The sequence below is a fragment of the Miniopterus natalensis genome, chromosome 6 (assembly GCF_054644295.1).
Source record: "Miniopterus natalensis isolate mMinNat1 chromosome 6, mMinNat1.hap1, whole genome shotgun sequence".
NCBI lineage: Eukaryota > Metazoa > Chordata > Mammalia > Chiroptera > Miniopteridae > Miniopterus > Miniopterus natalensis.
Window position 1 is genome coordinate 67,187,996 of NC_142086.1, and position 24,650 is coordinate 67,212,645.

Genomic DNA, 24,650 nt, shown 5'->3' on the forward strand with positions numbered 1-24,650 from the left:
TCCTGAACTTGTATGACTTTTTCCTTGACCAGGTTAGGGAAGTTTTCCGCCATTATTTCATCAAACAGGTTCTCTAACTCCTGCTTACTTTCGACTCCTCTGGCACTCCTATAATACAAATATTGTTACGTTTCATGCTGTCCTCCTGTTTTTTAATTGTTTTTTGGTTTTGGTTCTCTGACTGAGTGATTTTTTCTACCCTGTCTTCTGATTCACTGATCCGATCCTCAGCTTCCTCTAATCTGCTGTTTATTCCTTCTAATGTATTCTTTATTTCTGCTATGTCATTCTTCATGTCTGACTGGTCATTTTTTATAGTTTCCATATCTTTTCATGCTGTTGAGCATCCTTACAATCAGTATTCTGACCTCTATATCTGAGAGATTGCTTATCTCTGTTTCATTTGACTCTTTTTCTGGAGACTTCTCTTGGTCTTTCATTTGGGGCTTGTTTTTGGTCTCCACATTTTGGCTTCTTTTTGGATATGTTTCTAAGTATTAGGTAGATCTGCTAGGACTCTCAGTCTTTTTGGTGGGTCTCTGGTACAGGCCAATATCAGACGCAGTTTATGACTGGGCCCGACCGAGTACTCTGTTTGGGGCTATCAACAACCCTAGGCTTGAGTTCTCCACTGCTAGGGTTGGGTGCATTTGGACAGGACTGAAATGCACACCAAAGTTAGCTAGTCTAAGGCCTGGGTCCCAAAGCAGATCAGGCAAAGGCTCAAAGCACCCTGAGGTCTGCCTCTGCCTGCAGACTCGTTAATCTGATTCTCTGAATAAGCCTCAGGCTGTAGAAGCTTCTCTGGTGAGGACAAGAAGCTCTCTAGCAGGGTGGGGAAATTGCTTCCCCCCTCAGGCAAAAGCTGAAAATTTGCCGCTGAAGAAAGATGTCCCCCACCGTCTGGCGGAATGACTCGGCATAGGAATCCAGATGGGTGTGCCCTGATCTCACTTTCCAGAGCCCACAACCCCACACTCTCCCCACACAACTCCCATCCACTCCACTCCCCCTCCCCCAATCCCAAGGTGAGTGGCTGCACATGAAACTTTGGGTGTTGGCTCTTTAAGATGTGCCTGCAGTTCCAGCTACCTCTCCCTGGCAGACAGAAACCCAGCTGCTTGTCACAGCCAGATGTTATGTGGGCGCCTTTCTCAGTTCTGGGGCTCTTGGCTGGGAAGCCCAGCCTGGGGTTTAGGCCCCAGAGTCCTCAGTGGGAACCCCCACAGCTGAGATCTCCCTTCAGACCTTCAGCTGCTGCCTGTGGGAGCCCAGCCAGCCCTCTCGCTTCCACACTTCCTACTAGTCTCTATGTGGTCTCTACTTTTCCTCCTTGGTTATGAGGGTGCTTTCCAGCTCATCTTCAGTTGGTTCTGAGGATAGTTTCTCTGTTTTAGTTGTAAATCCAGATTGGTCCTGGAAAAGTGTCGGTGTAGCTTCCACTCAGTCCGCCATCATCTTGGATCTCCTGAGTTTGCTCTTAACTCAGATTGAAAAACTTAAAATATTTGAAGAATTTGATTGTACTGGTTTGTTTTGATATTATACGGGTTTGATTGTATCTTCCTGTGAGGTCCTTCACATCATAAAATAGGCACTAGCCAGAGCAAAACAAGACCTTCACCTTGAGCATGGTGGACATGGGCTTCTGTCTCTAAAAAGAATCCTCTGCTGGGTCAACTTCTCAGACCAGCTGCCCCTTCCTGGGACATCTACTGCCACAGACAGAACATAGTGCCCTGGAGCACTTAAATTACTCTGATTTTGATGTTTTCTTTCCCCAGCTCAGCCAACTTATTGTATGTCACATGAGAACCTTTTGGGTGATAATAAACTTTTCCTTAGGGAGTAAATAGTATCTGGTATTTTCAAAAAATATTTTTGGAACAAGTTGAGGGTGAAACAGTGTTTGTAAAATGATGGTTTTAAATGTGTACTTAGAAATAATAGATTCTGCATCCCCATCTTTAATTTCAAATGTAAAAGAAACTAAGTAAAAACCAAAGGAGAAAATTATTTCTGTATAAATGTAGTGCCTATGGATGATATTAAAATCCTTTAATGAGGAACTTAATTCTGTAATATAAATCTTTGGGATTAAAGGCTTATAAGCATGGCTGATATCCCATTAACTTTTTAATAATGCTATAATACCCCAGGGGAAAATTAGCACTGTCCTTAAAGATCATTAGCACAGTGTGCCTATTTTCTCTACATCTTCATCATGGCGACTTTTGATTCTAAGAGTCTTTTACGGTTGTTTTAGGAAAATGCTTGATTGTAAGTCCTATTCATTTCTGAGCATAAGACCACTTAAGTGCAGATTCTTCTGTTGCTGGAACTATTCCTTTTATAATTCTAGTAAATGTTTCCAACTTCATAAAATGATAATGAGGGTTTAATGGTTCTCTTCACCCTCAAGGAAAAATGGTTTCTAGGACATTAGTGATATAGGGACTTTGCTTTTTCTGGAAAGACAAAAAACAAAATTGACCTCAGTTCTCAAGCTTTAATCCTCAGGTGGTTAATTGGATATTATTCTTACTGCGTTTCAATCTGTTTTCAAGGGTCCTCATATTCACTGATTAAAAACTAACAAGAAGAAAGAAAGATCATGACTTGAAGCGTGAAGGAATTAGGACATCATAGTTCAAAATGGAACAGTATAAATAAACTTGTATTGCTTGCTATACCTAGAAACAGGGTAGGCAAAAAAGGTCAAGAGGGTGGTGAGAGGCAAGAGTATGGGAAAAGACTGCTTAGCCAGAGTAAAAGGGAAAGCTCACATTGTCTAAGAATAATAGTTGGAACATTATAGGCACTCAACAAACTGGTCAATATTCAATATTTGTAGAAAGAATGAATGGCTCACAGTAATCAGATCTCTAGTGCTTTGCTAATTCTAACACATTGATTAGGAATTATTTCAATATAGAGATAAAGCAGTAATGTAGAAGAGTTTTTCTGATTTTTATTTAAGATCATAAAACAGAGAAGAAAAATATGCACACCCTTCCTTTTCCCTTGAGTAAGTCATTGAGATTCAGATTCTTTCCAGTTTTAGAAATGGTAATATTGGCTTTACCTTCCTCGCCTGACAATTTGAGAATCAAATGAGAGAGCTGATAAGGATGTATTTCACAAGTATATTGGAATATTACTCTGTGAGGGAGTATCAGTTTCCTTCAGAAAGCTTTTTCTCATCCAGCGAGTGATCAAATCTCTACATATGGATGAGAGGCTGCAAAGCAGAGATGCACGGCGGCTGCCCATGTATATGTTATTAATGGCGTAGTATGAATCCATGATTCTGAACTTCTCAGTGTGGTTAGGTTCAACTGGACAGCTGTTACAACATACTTGTGTCTGCATCTTGCTCTTAGAAATTCTGATTTAATTAGTCTAGATAAGGCCCAGGTATTCAAGTGTTTTTAAAGCTCCCTAGATTATTCTATGTATAGTTAGAGTTGAGAACTACTATTATAGATCAAAGTTGGGGATAGAGAGAGAAGATAGAGCTTTCAATTTTTTCCTATATCAATTCAACCAATACTTACTGAATATCTATTAAGTGCCAGACACTGTTCTAGGCACTGGGCACATATTGATAACTAACACAGAAAATTCCCTATCTCTTCTTGAGTTTCGGTTCTAATTTGAAAAGAAGGACAATAAATACAAATTTAATCAATTTTAAGACACATATATTGTCCACAATTTAATATCTCTAAAACCATTAAGCAGTTTATAGCAAATGTGATAAGAAAACATTGCAACATATAGTTATTAGATAATTTTTTTTCTTAGTGGTAAATAGAGTAATGATACATTTTATACTCTTTGAGAATCTAAATTAAATAGAATATAATATGATTTTAGATAGAATCAAGGAAAACAATTTCTCCATAATCAATAAAATGTCAAGTCACATAATCCAAAAGTTAAAAATCTCAGTGAACAAAGGAATCATTAATAAATTATTCACCTAGATCAACACTATGATTCCTTCATCAAGGATTTGCTTCCCTGGACTGACACTGTAAATTCTACATATTTTATTGAACAAATATTGTAAAATTAAAAAATGTATATTATCAGGTTTGGGACACAATTTTCAATGAGTCATGTTTCTCCACATCTTGAGAAGAAAGGAACTAAATGCCCTTTTTTCCAACTATCTTTTCAAGGTTATTTACTTAGCAAATAGCCTTGGAAGGCAGAGCAGCGTTCCCCTCCAAAGCAAAGGGCAGGCAAGCTTACTGTCTGTATAATAAAAGGTAACATCTCCTCCGGAAACAAAGAACTTGCATCTTACTGGCCATTATAAACATTTCAGGTTTATAAGCTCAGAGTTATCTCTTATAAAAACATCTTGCTACATGTTCAGTTATCACTGAACTCCTTTGCATTGCTCTTTGGGAACTGGGGTTTAGTGAACCAGCACAAAAGATGCTTATACTCTGACTACTACAGGCATACCTCAGAGTTATTGTGGATTTGGTTCGAGACCACCCATCATATTGTGAATATGCATATATAATATCCATACAATAAATATTGCAATAAAGCAGGTCACACAAATTTTTGGGTTTCCCAATGGATATAAAAGTTATGTTTATACTATACTTTAGTCTATTATGTGTATGATAACATTATGTCTAAAAACAAGGGACATACCTTAATTTAAAACACTTTATTGCTAAAAAAAAAGTGCTAACTATTATCTGAGCCATCAGCAAGTCATAATCATTTTGCTAGTGGAGAGTCTTCCCTTGATGTTGATGGATGCTGACTGATCAGGGTGGTGGCTGCTGAAGATTTAGGTGACTAACAATTTCTTAAAATACAACAGTGAAGTTGGCCATGTCAATTGACTCTTCTTTTCATGAACAATTTCTCTGTAGCATGTGATGCTGTTTGATAGCATTTAACCTACAGTAGAACTTCTTTCAAAATTGGAGTCAATCCTCTCAAACTGTGCCACTGCTTTATCAACTAAGTTTATGTAATATTCTAAGTCCTTTGTTGTCATTTCAACAATCTTCACCAGGAGAGTTCATCTCAAGAAACCAGTTTCTTTGCTCATCCAGGTTAAGCAAGTTTTCATTCATTATAGTCTCATTATGATATTGCAGCATTCAGGCACATCTTCAGGCTAGCCTTCTAATTCTAATTCTCTTGCTATTTCCACCATATCTGCAGTTACTTCATTCATTGACATCTTGATTCTCTCAAAGTCATCCATGAAAGTTGGAATCAGCTTCTTCCAAACTCAGTTTAGAATAGTGCTAACATCTTTGCCTTGGAGTGAAACTTCCAAGAAGGCTGCTGTGAGGTTACTTAAAGAGATAGAGAACTGGTATTCCCAATTGCCACAGAATCTGTATGTTTGACAGAAATCAGTCTGAGCCTTGCTCTCAGTGACCCTTGTCGGCGAGGTAGGGGAGAGGCATCCTGATTAATGTAGATCACCAAAAGGACCTGACAATTATGAAGACACATGTTCACTTGAGGTCAGCTCAGAATAGACAAATATCAGTATTATCCCCATTTATAGATAGGAACCTAAGGCTGACAGAAATAAGTGATTTGTCAGGGTGACAAAAACTAGGCCAAGGCAGAGCTGGGATGGAAATTTGAATATCTTTCTAATGTTCCTTTCCTTGCACTTAAAGCTGGTGAAAAAAAGAGGTGCCAAATTGTATTATTCTAACCATGGGGCAAAAATAACACCAAACCAAAGATTATGCATTAAAAAATCCAAAAGAAATTATACCAAAAATATTACTAATAGTCTGTGGGTCGTGGGCAATTGTTTTATTTTCCACTTTTCTGTAATCTTTATACAAAGTATCTGCAGCTAGCATTTTCAGAGGTTTAAAGAGAAAAAAATCCTAAATTTTATTTGATTAAAAAAAAAATTTCCAGCTGAAGCAAACTGTTCTATCAATGTTCCTCAAAATAGTATATGTAGAGATAAAAATAGTATATGTAGAGATAAAAATACATTCATAAGCCAAATAAAATTCTTCTTGTGTCAGAGTCCTAAGACATTTATGCTGTTGACAGAATTTTTGAAATACACAGAATCTCAGCCAACATTATTTATTCTATTATTAGAGTATTTTATCTTTTTATAATTCATCTTTAAAGAACAGAATATTGGTTTTATTGACTAAAATATGTTACTTACTATTTCAAAGCCACATCAGAAGAAATGTTTAAAAGCAATAGAAATAAATCTACCTCTATCTGCTATTTTAAATTTCCTTTTGCATAGTTTATGTGCATTGCAAATCTTGCTAAGGATACCTTGCACGAAAGAGTAGGTTATATTTATGTTTCCAGTTGTTAATAATGGGGGAGCTCTTTGCTTATATGCTCTCTAAATGCTCTCTAGGTTATTTTAAGCTGGTGAATAGGAACATTGTAAATTTGTATATGACTGACACTGTGGATGAATAATGCAGTATAGTGACAATCATTATCCAAAACAGTTTTAAGTAGAGCAATTGCTCACTGAGTTTTGTATTGTTACTTTACCATGTGCAAGGTATTTTAAAATGTAGCTTTATAGTGAGGCTAAGAAAAAAAAAAGTAAGGCAATATGACAGGATTTTGTTTGTGAAGTAATGGGGGAGAGAGTGAAACAACAGCCTCTCTGTTTCTCTGACTCTTGCCTCTCCACTTATACATGTGCATAATTATATTTATATATGTGTTTGAACTATATTATATATTTCAGTACGTTTGGAGACATGTTCTGATGTTGATAACAAAAAACAAAACAAAAAAACACACACAACAACAGTGTTCCAGTACCAATTGCTAGAATTGTGTTACGTGACCTACACAATGTCATCTGGACTATTTCTAGTTCTTCAATACAAAAGTCAATTAGTACATTGATTACGTTTTTAATCTATTAACAGTTGTATGAAGACCTTTTTTTTGGTGGTGGTGGTTATATAATAAAATACAAGATAGCTCATTTGAGACTAACAGAAAAATGGATAAAATTGTCTTTCAGTGCTGCCAGGGAGAGACTGGAGCCTCAGTGGTGGTTCAACGCACTGATGAGGAGAGTCGCTCCGGCCAAGAGGGATCACTGTCTCCACCAGAGCTCAGACTCCAGAGAGGTTGCAATCACCCGTTCCAGATGAAGGGAATATAAGCCAGCGAAAATGTGCAAGAATATGACTGCGCAGGTAGTTTTTGGCCTGTTAAGACTCAAATATATTTATTGGACTACAGGGGATGCTAAATAGCTTCTTACCATTTCACTGTAGTGGCCCCCTTTTGAAGTTCTTCCGTAGAAACATTAGCTTATAAATATTGTCATAGAGCATTTGGGGTCCATTGAACTTCTGCTTAATACCTATTCAACCTAAAACACAAGCCGAAAATGAAATTAATTTTATACCATAAGTAAAAATTAGGCTAATTTTTGCTTAAATAACTATATAAGAAAGTCAATTTATTTTTAAGATACAAATTTATCTGATTAGTTTTTGAACTAACAATAACAATGGACTTTGTTTTCTGTTTTATTGAAGTTGGAAGAACTTTCAAATTATAACTAATTTGTATTTTGGGTTCCCTTTCAGTAAAATGAATAAATTGTAAAATGTGTTATGAATTTTTTTAGTGAGCATTTAGGATAATTTGTGTGTGTGCTGCCATTATTTGTGTTAAATGAAGATAAATCATTTTTGAAACTGTATTGTGTCATAATTAGTTTTTGCATATTTTGTTCTATGTACACTGAAAATTCCTTGAGGGGAGAGATTATTTCTGAATTTTTTAACCTCTACAATGCCAAAGATAGAATCCTACATGTAGCTGGACTTCAATAAACACTTGCTAAATTGAATTGAATTTACACATTTAAAAAGAAAGAAAGTAAGAGAGAGAAACAAAAAGGAGGTAGAGGGAGAAAAGGAGGGGGAGAGAGGGAGAGGGATAGAAAAATTTGGAGAGAGGCAGAAAAAAAAAAGCAACCAAGATATTATTATTAGGGGGAAATTTTCCTTTTAGTAAAGGTCAGTTTCTTTTGCTTGTTAAAGGTATAACTACCTTATAGGCTTCACATGCGAAAAATTAAGATGGGCTCCAGTGCAGCAGGCAAAATTGACCTGAGATGATGAAAAATACTTTGACCAGAAAAATAGTTAGAATGATAGCACAAAATAAATACAGAAAAATGTCAGTGATCTCTGTGCTTTTGACAACCATTAGTGTTTAGGGAAAAAAATGAAACCAGATGAGAGCAATTACTTTCCATTGTGGGGAGAGGAGGCAATTAAAATGGGACTTGGAGAATATTATAGATCTGGGCCCTCAGAGTAGAAATGCAAGGAGAAGGCATTGAAAACAGAAGTTTTAAAATGAGCAAAGTCCCAGGACTGTGGTGGTGGAGGGGGTGTTGGGGTGTTGAATAGGAACAACTGATACACAGGAGAGTCAGGATCTGAACTCAGGTCTGGATTTGAGCTCAGGTCTGTTAGACCAATATTGATTCTCTCCTGGACTATCAAAGTTTGCCATTTAGTGCTCAAAACTCCTTTTCAGCTGCAAAACTTTTCCCTTGTGAATCTCGTAAAATCAGAATATGAAGGGTGAATAGAGATTTCCTTGTGTAGAATTTTGAAACTGAGAGAAGGGATAGAGTGGGAAAGTTGGGCAACAGAACCTCCCAGGGTTGTCAGTGTTTTTAGAGACCACCCGATTCTCCTTTGTGCTTCCAAAAGTGTTCCCATTGAAGCTCAGAGAGGTCAGACGTGTTGGACAGAACAAAGAGCCAGTTAGATCCAGACCCCGGTGGTCTGCCATGCGCTACAGGGATCTTTCTTCAGGGAAGGGCACAACGGTGTGATGGGAAGAGCCCAGACTGTGGAAGGCAGACAAAGCTGGATTTGCACTCTGTCTCCATTACCCGTTACCCTGTGAACTAGGGGTTTCACGGAGCCGCTGTCAGCTCTTTAATGGGCACCTCAATCTTGACTTACCAGCCTCTAGAACTCTGAGAAAGAAATGTGTGTTGTTCAAGCGACCCAGTCTATGGTATTCTTTTATAGCAGCCAGAACTGACTAGGCAATATTCTCATATCTAGTAGAAAGAAAACACTACCTATTTATAGAATTGTTGTAAAGATTAAATTGGTTAAATCCTCAAAAAATTGTTAACCCATGGAAGAGTTTAGGACTGTGCCTGACACATATTCACTGTTTAATAGATAATGGTTATTATAGCCATATCATTATTAGAGCAGGATCTGTGGTTTGAATCTTGTTTTCATCACTTCTTATCTATATGACCTTGGTGAATTTCTCTGTGCCAGTTTCTTCATCTATATATAAAATGATAATAAAACTACCTGCTTTATAGGGTTGTAGTGAAGATTACACAAACAAATAAGTATAGGAAAGAGCTTAGAGCTTGGTATAGACTGAGTACTCTAAAATGGCTAGCTGCTTTTCTCTGCAAACCACCAACAGATTACTCTGTAGATGTCATTTTATATCCAAGTGATGTAATTTTATGAAATCTATAAAACTGTATAATAACAAGTTTAGGATGAGTTTTAATATAAATAGTGAACTAAGTTTTATGAACTAGTTTAATGAACTAAGGAGAAGAATTTAACACACAAAGGTCTGAGTAAAGAATATTGTAAACTTCAACTCTTGACAATATGCAGAGAGACAGCATTATTGAAAACATCAAATGGACACAGTTAAATTCCAGTTACCATAATTGCTTATTCTGAGGAACTAATAATTGCTTCTCTTTGCCCTGAGGATCTTCTCTCATTAAAACTGAAGCAATTGTAGCTTCAGGGGAAGGTAGATATTCCAAAAAACAAAGAAGTAATTGCTCAGCTTGAAGCAATTTTTATTCATATATATTATTTAGGGGAAAATACATTTTAACGAATTAAATGAGCATACTTTTAAGATAAAAATGTATTTATTGGTATTTATATGTTTGATAGTCACGTGGTTCAAAGTTCGAGAAATATATAAGACTATATGGTGAATATTCTCCTCTCTTCTGCATTGTATTCTGCACAGATGATGAATATTACTGGTTTTAGTGTAACCCTCCAGATAGATCTTGGAGATCTTACAGGTCAGTACATAAGAGCCACTTCCTAATTGTTCATGCCTTTATAATATCCCATTGTGTGAATTTATCGCATTTTATCTAGTCAGACCTATATTGATGGACATTTAGGTGGTTTCTAATATTTCACTCCTACTAACAATCCAGCGATGATGAACATCATAAAAAGGCCATTTTGTGAGAACATGATTATATCTACTGTATAAAGTCCTAAAGGTAAAATTGCTATTCAAGGCCATGTGTATTTAAAATTTGTTAAATACAGGGGTGGGCAAAAGTAGGCTTACAGTTGTTCATATGGAAAAAGATATGCAGGCTACAAGTATTCCAATAGGCTTATTAACTCTGCCTCGTGCATTCACAATTGCACCTGCTTTGCCCACCCCCTGTACTGCCATGTTACTGTCCGTGAGGTGGTACTGATTTCCATGCCAACTGGAAATGTATGAGAAGTGTTTGACCTAGACTTCTTCAAGTCTACATCAAAATCACTTTTTTTTGGCTTCCTGAACTTGAGTTAAAATTCTGGGAAAGGGACGGATAAGGCCAATGGGGCTGCCACTCAAACGGAAGATTCAGCCTGGTGCTCACTTGCCCAGCCATTTCCTGCAGATGCGACGAGTTCCCGGGGTGACATGGCTTTGCATTCCCCATGGCACCGTGGCAGTAGCTTAGCAAGAGCAGGGAGCGGTTCCACGGCTGTGGGTCTGAGGGCAGCTCCAAAGGGCCCCCTCAGCCCAGAGGCATAGAAGCTTCTGCGAGTTCCTGGGGCTCACACAAGGCTTGGAAATGCTGAGAGGAGCAGCAGAAGAGAAGGCGGGATTTGGGACCAAAAAGCTATCGAGGACAGAAATCTTGTAATCAGCAGTGATAGCTAGGTCTGTTGTTATCAGTAACAAGTGACACCCAAAGACCAAATGAGACCTGACAGGTAGCCATAGTAGGTTGTCTTCTTCTGGGCCAAGTGAGGGGGACAGAGGACATAGCAGAATGAGACACCGGCCAGAGACCAAGTAGGACCAGACATCTGTCCTCTCCCTAATGACAGGAAAGTAAATAAACTTGAATCTTACCTGGGGATAGAGCAAGGACCCTTGTACTGTCCTGCCTCACCTCCTCTCAGATATTTCTTTCCTGATTTGCTCAATGCCTGTGCCTTGGATTTCTTATTTCACTGTTTCCTTAGGTAATTTACAACTGTAGTTGCAGACCATAAAATACTCTAATTTAAGCATAAACAGACTTATAAAACACTTTTGGGAAACTCATAGGAACTCCAGGGTTCCTGGAAACTAGGCTGAGATATAAAACCAGCAGTAATGCAGCCAGCAGAGAAGCCCTGTAGAAACCAGTCATCACCGCTCATCACTTCGACTCCAGGATGCTGGGGAAGAAATGCTAGAAACTCTGCCACATTTCTCCCAGAAGACTCAGGAGCCTCTGCCACCATGCCTGCCTGTCTGAAAATTATGTTTTCCTGTGTCTGACAGCTGTTCACTGTCACATCAAAAATGCACACGGACTTGTTGGCACCAGGCTCTAGCTGGAAGGGTGCCTGGGAATGACTCTATTGGGGTTCCTGGTGTGCGGGACAAGAAGACAAGCAAGATATGTGTCAGCATGGGTGTTGCATAAACCAAACCAGAGCATCTGCCTCTCTCCACATTTCAACTGTGACCTTTATGTTGAAGAGTTCCACATATATATGTATCTAAGCCTCGGATCTGCATTTTCAACTTCCTGCTAGACAGGAAAAATGACTTGTTCACACCTCGTTTGAAATAACACCTTATTTATTTATTTTTTAGTGATTCTTTCTCCTAAAGCTAGTCTTATCCTCTTATATTTAGCATTTTTGGATAAGGTCTCTGGAGACATGTTCTTACCACCTTGTTTCTGAGATTTTATTTTGAACAGATTTCCCTGAGATACAACCTTTCTGCTAAATTCAATGGCATGGTTATCATGGTCCAGCTGGAAATGAGTGAAAGACGGAACAATTGTTTTTCAAAGACAAGACATTTGGATTCTGAACCAACACACTAAACACAAGATGATTAACCATTTCATGCTTTCCTCCCCCACTAAACACGGACATGCAGGGTGTCCCCCAAAAATGTATACACACTTTAATAGCTGATAGTTCAATTTTGAAAATGAAATGTATTTTAATAAACACTGCCTTTATAATTAGTCAAAGTGTGTATATACATTTTTTGGGACATTCTATATTCATTTTTTGTGGTTCTTCTGTGTAGGTGGATTTATAGCCTTGAGATCTCTTGATAACACACACAATAGTAGTTCCCATTAGGTCTGATTACTTTTCTGGAATATCCTGTTCACAGTCCCTTCCTACCAGTCATTTGCTGGTTTACTATGTAATTTTGCTTCTTTTCCTGTTTTCTTCTCACTACTTTCTCTTCATTAACATGTGTTTCAACATTGCTTCTCTCCATTATTTACTGATCTGCTGTCTTATCAGGGGAGACAATAGTATTTCAAACAACAAAAGTTTATTTATCATTTAGGATACATATCCCATATGAATTGGTGGAGGTCTCTGCTCCACTAAGTCACTCAGGGACACAAGTTTTGAAATTTGAGGTGGCAGGGAGACAACTGGAGGGCTTATTCATGGGTTCTTCTATGCTTCAGCCTAGAAATGACACAGAGCTATTCACAGCCTGTTGGCTGGATCTATGGCTCCCCCTTAGTGCAAAAATGCTGGGACATGTGAAAGAATATTGGGGAGCAGCATTGTTTATGTCTCCCATCATATCAGAGGGAATGAAAGAAATTTAGCATTCCTAGTAATGCCTTTCAGCCCTATTGTCCTTTCTTTCACACACTTGCACAAGCATAGAAACCCATAGATTATCAGATACACACAGACCCTCAATTTGAGAGAGTTTGTGGTTGGCCCAGGTTACACAGGCATCCCCCTGCTCGGCTGCCAGCTGCTTTCCAACACAGCAGTGACTCTCGAGCTCTCTTTTCCTTGGTCTCTCCTGGTTTGTTCACTGGCTCCTTCTCTCTTCTAATTTTTGTTTTATTATGTTCCTCCCCTCCTTCTGCCTCACCACATATTTTAACTGTGACCTTTATGTTGAAGAATTCCAAATATATACATGTATCTGAGCCTTAGATATGCATTTTCAACTCCCTGTTTCTGAACTTTGGTGGTTCAGTTACTCCAAATTAATTTTATATATATGTATATTTTTAGACATAACAGGTAGGAAGTGAACATGCTGAAGTTAAAGGAATCTTGTAAGATACGTGAGTAAAGGGGAGCTTTGCTTTGATGGCTGGGTCATAGATTTCCAGAGTCAATGTATGAAAAGCATGATTGTGGGAACCCACAGAGAAAGTTGGAATTTGAATGCATATGGAATTAGCTTCAGATGCAAGAAATGCAGCAGCTTTTATTAGCTGATACAATGAATACCTTGCTTCCTTTTCCATTTTAATAGATATTACAGACTTTCAAAGCACTGAATATGGTTGAATTAGAGGCTTAGGGGGCACAACCTAAAGACTCCCGATGGTTGTGAAATGTTGACTTTACCCTCTTTGCATTTTACCTTATTTTGTTTAAAGAAAATATTGCGTATCTTTTCTTTGGTTTCCTGCTGGTAGCTTTTGAACAGCTTATTCTAACAATTCCATTGGCATTTTGCCCACTTGAGGTCTTCAAGTTAAGTAACACTTTCTGAAATGCAGACTTTCTTTTTTAATTTTCTTGGCTAACATTGGCTGCATCTTGATTATTTAGTAAACTTTGTGAAGGCTTTTGGGCATCAGGAATGGTGCATTAATTATTTCACTTTAAGGGAACAAGTCTTGTAAAAAAATGGAACATGAGTCATTTCCATTTCTCATTATTTTTTAAAGCTTCTCTAGAAAATGCCCTTTTCTCCTTAGGCATAGAAGCTTGCTGTTTAAAGCTACAAGGGTGAGTGATTTTATTTTCACCCTGCGACAACTCCTGCAAAAGCCAGATATTGATTTTTTGTTAGAGGTACAGTAAAGTCATTTTAAAAAACTTGTTTCTTCTTTTTCTTTAAAGATGAGCATTTTACATGCATGCTCCTGCTCTCTCTGATAAGCCACTGCCTAACTTAAATTCTCTATATCATTTCATACATTGTGTGTGTGTGTGTGTGTGTGTGTGTGTGTGTTTGACAATAACAAGATAAAAAAGGAATTTGGAGAAGTGAATACAAAAGAGATTTTTCTTGTGTCAAATCTCATGAATTTTTTTCCCTAAGGGTTTTGAGTGAAACCATTTTGCACAGGGCACTGTTAGTGAGAATAAAGGAGTTGCAGGGGAGATTTTTAGTCAAAGAAGGTTTTTCACTTAATGAAACAATCCTGTATTTATTAAGAAATAATAGAAAATAATATTTCTCTCTCACAGAAAACAACTTTATATTGACTATAAAATAAGATGATATACATTTAATTATAAATGTTTAGTTCATACACCACTGACAGTGCAAACTGGAACATTTATGAATGATGATGTGGCATTCTCCATCAAAATTTAACATAACCATGCCTTTAGATGCAACAATTTCACTTCCAGTAAGTTATCCTGCAGATAGACTTACACATGGTGCGAAATGACCAATGTACAGATTGATCACTCAGCACCGCCCTCTCCCAAGTTAAAAAACAATCTACATGCTCAGCAGTTGGGTTACATAAAAGTTATGGCACATCCCTAAAATGGATTACCTTGCAAGCATAATAAAGTGAATGAGAAAAGGTGGTATGTATCACTACAAAATGACCTCCAAGGCATTCTGTTAAGTGGAAAATCAAGGAGCAGAATAATATGTATGAAATGTTACTATTTGTGTTAGAAAGGGGGAAATAAATTTACTTAATATATTGATAGTATATACCTAAAATATATTTAGAAAGATGTTCCAAGAATCCCAAATAATATTAGTTGCAAGTGAGGATCAAAATTAGGAGGCTGGGTAAGAGATTGAGGAGGGGGGAGATGTGTCAGCAGTGGTGCCCTGGTAAATGTTTAACAACTAGTTGGGGGTGGGGGAGGGACTTAATTTGTATATTTGCCAATTTCCATTGTGTAAATACTCTCACCAAGTCCACTTTCAAGAGACCAATGTGCTTTCAGTGAACACAGCTGAGAAAGAGATGTTTCGATGGTCCTGTGAGCCCAGTGTGAGCCATCTTCAGCACAACACTGCCTTTCACTAGTCACCATGTTGGCAGCTTTTGAATTTTGAACTATGTGAATTTATTACTTATTCAAAAAGTAAGTAAAAATTTAAAAACCTAAGTGTTCATGATGAATTATTTATTATCTAGTAACCAGCTATTTTAAATATCAAAACCAAGACTTTATATTAAGAATAATGAACCCCCAAATTATGTATCTTTTCACCAAATACTTCACAGTATCACTTATATGTGGAATCTAAATAACTGAACTCATAGAGTCAGAGAACAAATTGGTGGTTGCCAGGGGGTGGGGGATGGGGGAAATGGGTGAAGGTGATCAAAGGGGGCAAACTTCTAGTTTTAAGATAGGTAATTTCTGGGGGCGCAATATACAGCATGTTGATTATTGTTAACAATACTGTATGTATATTTGAAAGTTGTTTAGACAGTAAATTTTAAAAGTTCTCAACACAAGAAAGCTGTAACTATATGAGGTGATGGATGTGTTTACTAACCTTATTGTGCTAATCACTTTGCAATGTACATATATCAAACCATTATGCTGCGCACCTAAAAATCACACAATGTTATATGTCAATTATATCTCAGTAAAGCCGGGGGTAGGGGGAGTGATATGACCCCATTTAAATCTAGCAAAGATCTACCTGCTTTGTAAAGAATGAACTGAAGTAAGAGGAAAGAAAAGCCCAAATCAGGGAAGTTGCAGTGAGAATAGAAGATGAACAGTGAAATATGTTGTCAAGACTAGAAATTTATTGCTTGGGAGCCAGGAAGGAAAGTAGAAGGTAATTGAGATTTTGAGCCTGAGCTGGTTGTCTAAAAAGGAGGAAGGAAACAGCATGAGAGGACAGTTGGTGAGCACTTGGGGCATGTGATTGTGGGGACTGTGGTATGTCTTGGCAACCTGGGATGTGCAGCAGTAATTCAGAGAAGAGAATGAAGGGGAAGATAGAAATTTGGGAGCCATCTACATAGATATTATCCTGTGGTAGCAATGAGGTGGGAGGAATTCTCCCAGAGAAAATGAATATAGAGAAAAAAGGAAAAAGGCTTTAAACATATTCTTGAGAATCTGAAAATGCAATTATAAATTGGCATTTCTATGCCTTAATTCTAATATGAGTAACTGCTAAAGCTAGAATATTTATTTTCCAGCTTTCCAAATTAAGCAGAAAAGAGAAATAATTCTTTTATGGTGCTTGCAGCTTGCAACATGATTAGAAATTAAATAGTCTATTTATGAGATATGGATGTTTTGTTTTGAGAAATGCAGAAAGCAGGTCAGACAGAATAAATATTGCTATAAATAAACACATATAATAGGCAACCCCAAAGCATCCTGATTTTGAAAATCAAGCTATCAACCATCTAATATTTTGTCAAGAAGAGAAGATGCAAAGGCCAAATGAGATTTGTAAAGAACAGATGGATGTCCTCAGGTGACAAATTTTTAACTTGAACAATAGCAGCCATTTCTCAGTAGGCTGAAAAAATCTTAATGACCTAAAATTTATTTTAACTTTCTCTGCTTCAATGAATGAACACCCACCACCTCCCCAGCCTCCTTAGGCAGTTTGTTGTGATAGATACACTTTAAAGATAAAATATTGACCTAAACTATATTGACAAGGTGGATGAGAGCTCCCAAACTTTGTTCATGGAGCCTTTGGCATCTCAGCATCTTTTTTCACCGTATTTATTTCTGTGTATTTCAGTATTTTTTTCTCAGGACTTATTTTATAAGTATTCATGTTCTAGCAACTCAGTAGCCATTTGAAAAAAATAATATACATACACTGAAAGAGAAAAATATTTTATATCATTCTTGAATAACCACAATTACTTCCTAATGGGAAGTACAGCTGTTGAGCACTGCAAAATTTCTCAAACCTTGGAATCAAATTGGATGCCACTACCTTCATTTCCTGTTTCAGATAAATTTTTGTGAAGTATTTGCTTTTTATCATAGCAACTGCAGAAAACTGAGCATCTAAAAGATATTATGTCATCCAAAGAAATGTTATGTGGTCTGAAAATTACCTCAACCTTGTAATTTATGAATCATCTGAGAGACACTAAGTATCTATGTGTTTCCCTTAAAAATATAAAATATCCACAGCTCCCCTATGAATTTTGTGCATCACTGTGTGATGACTTGGCACTAAGTTGAGAGATGCAGCTTTAGGGAATTTGACGGTAATCAGAAATCAAAATGAGATAAGGGAACAGAACATTTAGGAGATCATCTCTTTGGATGACCAAGTGATTTCCTCCCTGTGTAAAACTAAGATTCATTGAGCTCATAAGAGGCCTCATCATTTGTTTCTAGTTACACATCAACGTGAGTTTGCATAACTCTTTCTAAAATATATAATTAGTTTTCAAGATAAAGCAATGACCTTGTATCTTCAGAGTCCATCAGAATGTTTTGAGTAAAATCAGGTCAGACTACGTCACTACTTTGGTGGGCAGAATCCAGGAGCCAGGCAGGTCTGACAAGATGTGATTTGTTCCTCTCTTAGAATATGTTGAATTGTTCCTCTGGCACTTTGTTAAAGGACATAGCATCAGAACTATTATCTATTAGAAAAGCCAGGAAATCACTGCATCTAATCGCTACCAAGCCTGGGGATACTTTATTATATGAATGAGATATTAGGCTCCTACATCACCTTAATTGTGTTCCAAATTAGATCCCAACATTAAATCCTTGAGTCCTTTCTCTAATTGCTAAACTTGTTTCCCCCCACCCCCCGCTATGACAACATATTCATTGTAAGTTATAATTTATCAGCTCTCTAATGCAATCATTAGACAGGCCATCAAGATTACCTCTATCTAGCTCCTAGGACAATTATGGAAAAGCTCATTTATCTCCCCCCATTTTGCCCAGAATAAACCTGATTCTAGAATGTGTCATCTGTGAAAGGAAGAAGAAAAAGAAACAATTACTTATTTTTTTCTAGTGTTTATTCTGTCCTAAGCACTTTAGTTATCTTAACGAATTTAGAACTCACAAAAACTCTTAAGTACACAAAACAGTCTCCTTTTCACTGTGAGGAAAACCCTCCTCAGAATTAGTAAGTACTAGAGTGGGAATTCAGATATCAACATGAATGTTCTTTTTACTATACACTGTCTCTCTCTCTCCAGGACTCTTGGACAATGCCACCAGATAATGCAAAGCCCATGCTTGATCTGTGTTGCTCCATTCTAGAACCACAAGTCCAGGATCAAAGGAAGTCAGGGTTAGGTTAAGGCCAGGGTTGGGAATGTCCCAACAGCCAATGTATAGAAATGTGCTCCCTCAGGGGTTGGAAATGGAGTTGGTATTTGATCATACCTACATATCAAGTCCCAACAGTATGGGATCCAGAGCGTATCACACTCCAACTCCATGGGGACAGAAGCTCCTGTACTTGGGACCCTCCCAGACCTTGCCCTGTGTATTGCTAGATCTGACTGTTCATCTGAATCTTTTATAATATTCTTAAATAAACTGGTAAACATAAATAACTATTTCCCTGAGTTCTGTGAGCTGCTCCAGCAAATTATTCAAACCTGAGGAAGGGGTCATTATAACCTCAGATCTATAGCCGGTGGGTCAGAAGATAGGTGATGACCTGAACTTGAGACCAAAAGATAGGGGAGGGACAGTCTTATGAGCCTGCAACCTGTAAGATTTGATGCTATCTCCAGGCAGATAATGTCAGAATTGGGTTAAATTGTAGGACACACAGGTGATGTTGGAACTTGCTTACTGTTGTAGGGGGAAAAACCATATTTGTTGATTAAAAGTGTCAGAAGTGTTTTGTGGAGGAGAAAAGGAACCTCACAGGGCAGAGACTCATTGTAAGGAAGAACTGGGGTTTCCCTTTCCATGTCCTAAACTGTTAATCTAACGACTCCAATGTGAGAGGTGGGAGGGGAGAGCACACAGCAGTGTGCATGCACATTGTTGTAGGTTTATAGGTGATTTCTTTTTCTTCTTCTATCTTTTAGTATATTTCAAATTAAGTAACAATAATAAAATTGTTTTTATCTCTAAGATAAAATAATTTTTAACTGTTGGATGGGATTCTTTTCAATATCTATTTAAATCTCTGATAACAATGAAATAACCTCATGGTTCTTATAATTTTGGCAACTCATAACAATTGAGTATTGAAGTAAAGCTATGGACCCTCTTGCCAGAAGCCAATATACACCAAAAGGGGTTTCAGGGATTAATTGATTCTTTGAAGCATATCTGGTTTTAAAATGCTGCTATGAAGCAAAGAGGGGAGAAAAAGGGACATTTTTTGAACAAGGTAATATTCTGAACAACAACAACAACAAAAAATTGGATAAGCAAATCCCCAAACATTTCTATTTATGTTATAGTAAGGCTATTTAAAATAACAATTTTTAATAAAAATATGCAGGTTAAATTTATATTTATTTTTTCTATATTTGGAGATTATACCTCAATTATCTATCCCTGCCTAATAAATACACTAAATATTGCTTGAACATAGTAAAGTAGTTTTAAAGTCACTTTAATTTTTTAAGGTGGAAAATCACCCCCTCCTTTGGCATATGGAGATGTGCTCTATATCATCATTATTCAGATATCAGGATATAGCCTGAATTGGACTTATTGACATGCCATTCTGTTCAACTAGTAATGTATTTTGAATGATAGGCATATAAAAATATTCAAGATGCAAATTATGTATACAAACAAAATAACCTTGTAAGTCAGCATTCCTGTTGGAATAAACTAAGGTGGTTTGTAAAAAACAATAAATCTTTCTTCCAAAGATTAGTAATGTTTCACAAAGATTAAAGTAAGAGTGTTGTTAGGATTCAAAATACAGCAGACAATATCAAATGACTCTAATTTGTTAGAATGGATTTGTGTCTAAGGTGAGAAAAGTTGAATAAGACTTTAAACAAATTTTAAAATTAATTTTTTAGCTAGAAATGTCAGTTATCATAATCATTTATCATAGGCAGGTATTTAATGCCTCTTAATTAATGATTTTCTCAAAATTATGTCAATCTCAAAAAGAGTCACATAGCTTAATGACAGTTTCACTTTGCTGAGAAGGTGGGTTTCAATTTCATTTCTGTAGTGTTTTTCTTTTTTGTAGTTAATTGCAGATTCGTGGATCTACTTGTGACCTATACCGTTCTCTATTGCTCTGATCAATTCAGTAGTACATTTCTGTTATTTCTAGAAATCTTAAAATACTGACACAGTTTCAAACTTCATAGAAAATGAAGATCAAGGAGTGGATACAGCCCTTACTTGGTAATAGGGAGGGTTAATCCACGGTAACCCTGGTGATGTTATGAAACATAAATGGAAATTATGGAGTGTTTGAGGTAAGGCTAGCCTAGTCTAATATTTCGTACACCAGCAGTGGGTCTGCCTCATTGCTAAAGACAAATACTCCCTGGGAATAGGTGCTGTTTTGCTTCACATGTGCACAAGTGCACATTTATAGCCAATTTTAGAATATAGCTATCATCTGTACTGAACATTAGCTCACAGCTCAGATTAGGTGACACGAAACTATTCAGTCTGTTTTACAAGTGTGACTTTATTCAGGTGGCTTGGTTTAGTTTGTTGGATTAAAAGCACCTTCACCCTGTTAGTTGGCAAGAGCATTTCGTTTTTTCGGTTAACATATAAAATTTTAAATGCCATATTCAGGGGACATTTATGAGAATGTTTCCTGCTGTCACCATTATTTCCCACCCATCATCAAAACTTGACAGGCAGCCCTGTGATGAATACTTTAAAGGACTGAGAAAATTTTCTTTCACTAAGAAATGTCACCACTGGGATGAACCAGATTTTGAAAACAGTCAAAGCTTTAATAATGGATGATATTAGGAATACTATTTATATCCTGGATAGGCCAAAATATCATGGTTGGCATGTTAATGAATAAATTAAGTTTATAATGAATTTAATGGAGAAGATTCTTATTTCTTTTTGAGATATTGCTTTATGTGATATCAATAATAATAATAAAGAGAGAAAACCTAAGTTAAGCATGTACTATATGAAAGACTGCTAACTGTTTTATATGATTATTTTATTTGATAAGATACATCTTAGGAGGTAGGTAGTGCTATTATTCTCATTTTACATGTGATGAAATAGATACTTTGTGTGTTAGTTTTCTATTGCTTCGTAACATATTACCACCTTTGGCTTAAAACAACACCCATTTATTAATTAGCTCACAGTTCAGTAGGGCAGAAGTCTGAGCATGGGGTGGCTTGGTTCTCTGCTCAGGATCTCACAATGCTAAAATCAAGGTGCCAGCTGGGCTGCTTTCTCATCTAGAGCCTCCAAGGAAGAATTCACTTCCAAGTGCATTCAGGATTTTGGCAGAATCTAGTTTCTTCAGACTATGAACTGAAGTCCCAATTTCCTTGCTGGCTCAGTTGGAGGTCACTCCTAGCCACCAGAGGCTGGTCACATTCCTTGTCATGTAGCCTCTTCCATCTTTAAAACAGACAATGGGGATGTCTTGCATCAAATCTCTGACTCCTTTGTCTCTGGTTTAGAAGGCTCATGTGGTTAAGTGAAGTCCACCCTTTCCTAAAGTCAACTATGTCATATGATATAATCTGACTATGAGAGTGACTATCCTGTCACATTCATAGTTCACACCCACAGTCAAAGGGGAGGGTGTTATACAAGGGTTGAATTACTGCAGGTGGTCTCAGAATTCTGCCTACTACACCCTGATTGCATAAATAACTTTCCTAGGTAACATAGCTAAAGACTGGTGTCACTAAGATTTGAACCATAGTTGTCTGATTCTAGTGCTTTGCCCTAGATATTAATTTAAAGCTAAAGATAAGTGAGGAATGTCTGGCCACTGTGATGATGATGATGATGATGATGATGTCATCCTGACTAGACCGTGCTATCTCTTGTCCTGTTCTAAATCCATATCTGCTTTATAATTTAAAAATTTTATCACCAGGATACATGCATTTATTTTTAAAAGTCAGAGGGTACCATAAAAGTTATTTTTGCTTTGTATTTTGAAATAAATTTAACTTGCCAAAAAACTACAAAATTTAGAAATCCCATATACCTGTCACCCAAGTCTTGTTTCTGAAAGACTGAATCTTGAGTTTTCTGCTGAGGAAAAGAAAGGGTAAGAGCCTGACTGTGCAGAATGTGGGGATGGACATGGAGGGTTAAGTGCGACATCTGAATACTTTCAACAAATCTTCCTGTTTTCAGCCCCACTCTGCACCCTTCCCATCAGAGTGATAACTTCAGTTTATGCTTGTGTGTGGTTTTGCAGCTTAAATTATCTTCTTTCTAGCAATTGTGTTGTCATCTTTTTCTACTGTTGTTTCCTTCTTTTCTTGTATGTGTGTGTGGGAGCTATATGTCTTCTTAAAATTTCTGATTGTTTCCTAACTGTGATTTTCTAATAGTCATCTTAGTGGGGGGTCCATTGTAGGGACTGAAAACCAATACCATCAGTTCCACCACCCTAGATAACCATTTATTGAGACTCCAGCAGCAAGAGTTTGCGGGATGGACAGATTGCAGGAACTGAGGAAGAAATCAAACCCCGACCAGAACTCCTACGCCAAGGAAGGGAAGGTGGAAGCCTGTGCTCCATGGTAACGCTGATATTTAGACATGGGCCTCTTATGAGAATCAGTTGGCAGACAATGTTAAGAAACAGTGACAAAGAACAAGAGAGGTCTGCCATCTGACTCTGAGCAATCATGGGTGCCCTGGCCTAGTTCTCCTTCCCAACATCAGAGAAAAAGCTCAGAAAGCAGAGGCAGAAATGTGGGAAGAGCAGATTATACCTCTTCTCTAAGCCGCAGGAGAAATAGCCTGCAAAGGGGAAGAGGAAGAGTGTGAACTTGGAGAATGAGGCAGAACTTTCTGCATAATTGATATTGACTCTTTGAATGCCCCAGTGAGACTATTTAAATAATAAAATAAGGACTAGAAGATTATAGATTCTGGACAAAATGTACATAAGAGAGTTACTGTCCACCTGGAAAGGGATGTGCTATATGACCCCATTGGAGACTATTTTGTTCATACACGAATAAGTAAAAACCAATAATCAGGTGATGTGGTGAAATACAGCTACTCTGAAGTTTACATGTATTCAGATCAAGAAAAGAGAATATATTTTTTGAGGCACTCTAGATTCTAGTCTCAAATACTTGGGGCAAAAGAGTTAGACCAGGAACAGGCTGGCTTAAGCCAAGTGTCTACCCATAATCCAACTAGATGGGGTGGGAGAATGAGGAGGGAGAGCATGGGCAGGGACACAGTATAAATATTACTTTGGGGCCATTTTTATAGATGGTTCTCAGAGTAGGTGGAACATAGGTTGGGAAAATAGTCTCAAAAATAGTGTTATAACTAAAGGCCCGTTAGCTTGCTGGCAGTGATGTCATCAGAGTTAAAATATCAAGTCCACCAGAATCTAATACACTTTTCTTTTCCCTGTGCAAAGTAACTGTGTGATCAAGCAAAAAATAAGTTAGTCATTTGCTCTAGGGAAAAATTACTACTTCCAACTTGCTTACCAACACTAATAGCTTATTCATCAGTACTTTAAGCCCTCACCTCACCGTGCCCTCTAAACCAAAGCTACCACGTTGTAAACGTTGCCCAATACTAATCAGTTCTCCTCCTTGCAAGGCCTACCTAAAATCTCCCAACCTAAGTCATAAAACCCTTCAAATATTTTCCATTGGCTTTCCTCTTCTATATTTCTGTCAAGGTGGTATTCTCTCTCCTTACAATAAATCTGATAAACTGAGCTTTGCTGGAGCAGTAGGTTCATCTGGGGGTCTTCATGCATGTCAACAGCTGACATTGAGAGCTATGATTTCCGCTACATTTCCTGTTTCAAATTAATTTCTACATTTTATTACCACTTGCTTCCCAGAAGAGTTATATGTAGTCAACATTTGCAAAGCAAAAAATATACTTTTTACAGAAAAACTTATTGAAAAGATTCACTAGTGACAAATTGTATCCTGAAGAAGGCTACAGCACTCGGAAATAAGTTTGAAGATAAACACAATAATCAAAGTTTACTCAAAATGTTAGTCAGCCTTTTAGTTGAAATGTAGGTTGAATATTCAGAGAAATAACAATTAGACAGAAGTGGTGATTAAAGAACCACCCATGAGAAATTCTACAGCGTTAATATCAATGACTAAAGAACCGTGGTAATCAAAAGCATTGCTAATACTGCCAATTTTAAGTAACTTTTTGAGTACATTTTCCCTGGCGTATTTT